The following is a 6,000-nucleotide window of genomic DNA, read 5'->3' as shown; positions in this document are numbered from 1 at the left end:
ATGATGACATTCCCAAGATTGATATTGCCATATCCCAAAGTTTTTCCTATGTTGCCATCTCCATAAGAAACACTTGGGCCAGCTTTCTCCTCAAAGTCTGATAGCAGGGCTTTATTTCCAGTCATATGTCCTGAACATCCACTGTCCAGAACTAGGATGTTTTTCCTGTTGCCCTGCAATCACAAAGACCATTAATGGTTAGTTTTGAGGACCCAGACTTGCTTGGATCATTTGGCCTTTTTAAGTTTGTTAACATTTGCAGCGGATTTATCATCAGAATTTGTATTAACAATTTTCTTATCAGAATTTATACTATCAGACTTTGCATCAGTACTTATACTAGAAGGAACAGTGCTAACTTTCTTCAAAGAAGGTTTTATTTCATAATAATCATAGTACAGACTATGATATTCCTTACAAGTATAAATAGAATGCCATAAACTACCACAATGAAAACAAGGATTTTGTGGCTTATATCTAACAGACTGACTCTTAACTCCTGATTTGGCAGATAAGGAGTTTAAGTTCTTATTTTTCCTGCAAAAAGAAGCCAGATGGTTAGAACTTCCACAGTTATGACATGTTTTTCTAGGAGCATTAGGAACAGGCTTATAATCATTGCTCTTATTCACACCTTCCTTTCCATTCCTATTTTTTCTAGGTGACTTAACCTTGTTCACATTCTTAACATCTTTCAGCTTATACTTAAGCTGTTTTTTAGTCATTAAGCCTATGTTTACTTCAGTTGGCTTAACCTGTTTTAGTTTGTCAGAAGTTGATCCCTCTTTAACTTCTGATTTATCATTATCAGATTTTACAGGTACAAACTTAACAGGTTTTACCTTGGGCTTTTGTTTAACAACTATAGGCTCAATTTCTACAGTTTCTTTTTCATCTCCATAACCCAAACCCTCTTTCCAGTTTCCACTACTCAACAAATTATGAGTTGTTCTGCCAGAATTAGTCCATGTCCTGATTATTTCCTTTTCCTTTTCTAACTCAGTTTTTAGAGATTTATTCATTTTTAATACTTCATCCCTAACATAAAAGGCATCATCTCTATCTTTCTGAGCTTGATTAAACATGACTAATTCCTTTTATAAGAAATCATTTCTTTTCTTAAGGACTAGATTTTCAGAAGTTAATCTCTCACATGTTAAAGTTTGATCTCTATAACTAACAAACATGGTCTTAAGATATCTTCTCAACTCAGTAATATCATAAGTATGAAAAGCATAAGTTGTTTGAGGTACCTTTAAATCAGCAGTGTCAGAACTGCTATCAGCATTTGCCATCAGGGAATAGTTCACCTCATCTTCAGAATCTGAAGTGTCTGTCCAGCTTTTCTCCTTAGTGACAAGAGCCTTGCCTTTGTCATTCTTCACTTTCTTGCAATCAGGAGATATGTGGCCTTTCTCGCCACAGTTGTAGCATTTGACATTTGAATAATCTCCTCTGTCAGACTTTCCTCTCTTGCCTTCAGATTTCCTGAAATTCTTCTTATCAGAACTTGCGCCTTTCCTGGAAAACTTCTTTCCTCTCCTGAATTTCCTGTATGCAATCTTTGTGATTCCCTTCACCATAAGAGCACACAGCTTCATCATCTCTTCATCAGCATCTGTCTCAGATAAGCTTTCAGTTTCTGACTCATCAGCATTATCAGAACTTAATGACTCAGAATCAGACTTTGTGATAAGAGCTTTTCCCTTGTCTTTTCTTGAAGCAGCAGCCTTAGGGATCTCCTCCTCAGCTTTAAGAGCAACTGTCTTTGATTTTCTCCCATTCATCTTGCTTCTTTGTTCCATCTCAAGTTCATGAGTCTTGAGCATTCTATAGATTTCATCAAGAGTTGTCTCCTCAAGAGCATAGTTGTCTCTTATAGTGGTGGCCTTCAAATCCCAACTTTCAGGAAGAGCTAGTAGAAACTTAAGATTTGAATCCTCAAGATCATACTCCTTGTCAACCAGTGACAAGTCATTCAGGAGTTTAACAAATCTATCATATAAATCAGTTAATGACTCATTATATTTTGAGTCAAAGTGTTCATACTCCTGAGTGAGTATTGTCTTCCTGTTTTTCTTGACTGCTTCAGTTCCTTGACACCTTGTTTCTAGAGCATCCCATATCTCCTTTGTAGTTTTGCAATTGATTACCCTATTTGACATAACATTGTCAATGGCACTATGCAACAAGTGTCTTACCCTTGCATCCTTGGCAATCGAGGAGATATCTTCAGCAGTGTACTCACTCTTCTCCTTGGGTACAGACTGTGCTGGTTTGTCAGCAACTATAACAGAAAGCTTAGTTGGCATTGTGGTCCTTCATAGATTCTATCAAGGTATTCTGGATCTGTAGCTTCCAGAAACATAGCCATCTTCACCTTCCATATTGGATACTCAGAGGGTCTCAACATGGGAACCCTAATAGTCTCATATCGACTATGGGTTATTGTCTTTGGAGTTTCTTCAGTCTTGTTGGACTTGGTTGGAGTTTTTGGTTCTTCAGACATGATTGTTTTTGGATCTTAAACTGTTTGTGTGTCAACAGGAAGCTCTAATACCACTTGTTAGGTCACACACACTGTAGAAGGGGGTTGAATACAGTGTATAGCACAATCAAGTCGACTTAAAGAACACAGATAACAAATCACAGATCTTATTTAACACAATAAGTTCTGTTACAACGTGAAACTGTCTTCTCTCAGTGATGAACAAATATCACGAGAGCTGCTAGGGTTACAATGAATAATATTCTCGATAATGATAACACATTTAGTGTAAACCCTATGTCTGTGTTTATATATTACACAGTTACAAGATCTTCTAATTGATATGGAATATAATTCTGCTTCCTAAAATATATCAATAAGATCTTCTTTCACAAGTCTTCTATTCTTCATAAAATTCCTTCTTCATGCACATCTCTTCTTATGTTTGTCTTCATCTTCTTTCCTTTCAATCAGCCTTTCCTTTTCTCTTCGTCTTTCATCACTTAAGTTCTGATATCCATCTTCTGATAATTATCTCCTGATAATTTAAGTACTGATATCCTTAAGTTCTGATTCCAGTAAATGCTGATTTCAAGTTAAGTACTGATCCTTCTTGCAAAGTAAGATCTGTAAGACTAAACATAAAACATGACTTTATCAAATATATCTAACAGAGAGAGAGATGATGTTGAGCCGAAAACAAGGGTGAAGGAGGGGGGGGGTTTGGGTATTTTATATCTTTTTTTGTTGATTTTTTACACTGCAACACGTGTCAACAAAACTGACACGTATATTCCAAGATAGACACGAAAGTTCTGAGACCCTAATTGTTCGGATATTTGGTTTTTAACGAATAAATTGCGGGCGATAATAAATCGAAAATTTTTCAAACTAGTTTTAAAATTTTATAAATATCCCGAAGTTAATAAAACGTGAATTTCACAATTTTTAAATAAATTTTGAAATGCAACTTAGACCCGCATTTAACGATTAAACGAAACAACTCGCATGGAAGTTTAATCCCGAAAATTTCCAAAATAATTTTAAATTTCTCAGAATATTATCAACTTAATAAAATATGAGTTTTGTAATTTTTGAGAAATTCTGGAATTAAATAATGATCTTTCAATTAAATGAAATCAAAAAAATCATTTAAAGAGAAATAATTAATAAAATATTGATTTCTAAATTTTATAAAATCCCAAAAATAATTATTGAAATTATGAAATCATAAAAATAATTTTAGAGACAATCCAAATATTTTTGAAAATAAATTTACCATAAAACCACTTTTAAAAGCGAAACAAAAATAATATGGTTCAACGACCAATCATACAAATAATCCACGCAACCCCACAATCACATATGAATAGTAATAAATAAAGCACAATTGTCAAAATGAATATATCACTTTTTATTTAATTAATTATGCAATAATTACACATTTAAATAATACAAAAATATACGAGTCGTTGTACAAACAACTCCTACATTCTGGATGAATTTATTCATACTGCCTGCTTCTATTTGTGAGGAGATAGAGCGTACTATGAATGCATTTTTGTGGGGGTAGAGCACCAACTGGAAAATGAATAAAATGGATATCCCTGGAAGAGGTTATGTGCACCGAAAAGTTGTGGAGGATTGTGTGTTAGGGAAATCAGAAATTTCAATTTAGCAATGTTAACTAAACAAAGTTGGCGTTTGTTAACTAATGCAAACCCGTTGGTCTTTGAAATTATGAAAGCAGAGTATTATCAGAAGACAGATTTTTTAGATGCTCAAATGAGTAATAATCCTAGCTATATGTGGAGAAGTTTGATGGCAACAATGGAGGTTCTAAAGGCACGAGTAAGAAGAAAAATTGGTAATGGCTTGAGTACAAAAGTGTGGAATGTTCCATGGCTTCCAAGCAACGAGAATGGATTTATGACTACAGATATGCCTCATCAAATGAGTCAGGTATTGGTCAATGGGTTTATGTGTAATGAGGGGAAGCGCTGGACCCGGAGGTGCTAAATGATGTGTGTAATAGTCGTGACATGGACCCGATTAAGAGAATACCAATTCCGTTAGTTGATATGCAAGATTTTTGGTATTGGTATTTTGAGGAAAGTGGGCATTTTACTGTCAAGTGTTGTTATAGATGGATTCAAGGGGAGATGGATGATACAAATCAACGATTTTGGAAGACACTTTGGTCCTTGAAGCTTCCATGTAAAGTTACAAATTTCCTCTGGCGAGTTAGTAAAGGTGTTTTACCTGCATTGTATGCATTAGCGGGTAAATGAGTGATTGTGAATGATCATTGTCCTTGGTGTCACAGTGCGTTGGAAACGGATGTGCATGTGTTATTCACATGTGAGTTTGCAAAAACGCTTGGGTATACATCTGGATTATCACATGTGTTTCAAGTTGTACAACATTTAACTAGTGCATAAGTTCTTCAAACATTTTTTCAGATTTGTAATAAAGAGCAATTGGGATGATCAGCTGAAGTATCTGGAACATAAGGAATACATGGGTTTGGGAAAAAAATCAATGGTTCTGTTTATGGTGTAAAAAATGTTGCAATTAGTTTACTCAGTGAATAGAAAGAAGCCCAGATACATATAAGAAATCACAGAGGCCAGGAGGATCAGGGAGATAGAGTGTGGCGGAAACCAACTGACGAGTGGTTAAAAATAAATATGGAAGCGACAGTGTTCACCTATGGGAGTATTGGTATTGGAGCAGTTATAAGAGATTCTCAAGGTGTTTTATTGGGGCTAGATGTCGTAAAGTTGAGGGAGCTTGGAGTTCAAGAGAGGCAGAGGTGATTGGAATTAAGGAGGCGATTTCCTGTGTCACCAGCAGAGGACATCAGCGGTGCTGTGTGTTTGAAACTGATTTGCAAAGTCTTGCCATTGCATGTAATGATCATCCAAAATATCAGACGTTGCACACAAAATAAGCTAGGGTTAAATGTGTAATTTTACTGTACCAAGCAAAATTTTAATGCATTTAGACCATCTTCTATATAACTTCAAATTTGTAGTATGACATCATTTTAGTGTAAAAATTTTCTCCAACTCAACTCTAAACCTTACACCATTTTGATATTGCATCAAAAATTACACCAAATTTGATGTTATGCCAAATTTTTAGAGTTTTTATTAATTACAATATGACCCTTGTTTTTCTTATCTAAAAGAATCTATATAATACAAAAATAGTATAAATTTAGTGTATGTGAGTTAGAGATGAATATAAAAATAGTGCAATTTTTACATTATTTTGATATAAATTTCAAACCAAAATAGTGTGATGCATGAGTGCGATGATATATCTCAAGTGGTTAAGAACTTATCTCTCGTCGTCCCAGGTTCTTGGTTCGATTCTCGATTACCCCGAAATTTGTCAGGACTAATACTTAATTGTAAGGCTTATAAGCCAAATTAGTAAAAAATAAATAAAAAATAGTGTGATGCATTCTATATACTCGGCAATCATGAAAAGAAATATCTCCAAAA

Source organism: Apium graveolens, chromosome 9 (genome assembly GCF_009905375.1).
Source record: "Apium graveolens cultivar Ventura chromosome 9, ASM990537v1, whole genome shotgun sequence".
NCBI lineage: Eukaryota > Viridiplantae > Streptophyta > Magnoliopsida > Apiales > Apiaceae > Apium > Apium graveolens.
The sequence above is the reverse complement of the archived record's forward strand: the minus strand, read 5'-3'. Positions refer to the sequence as shown.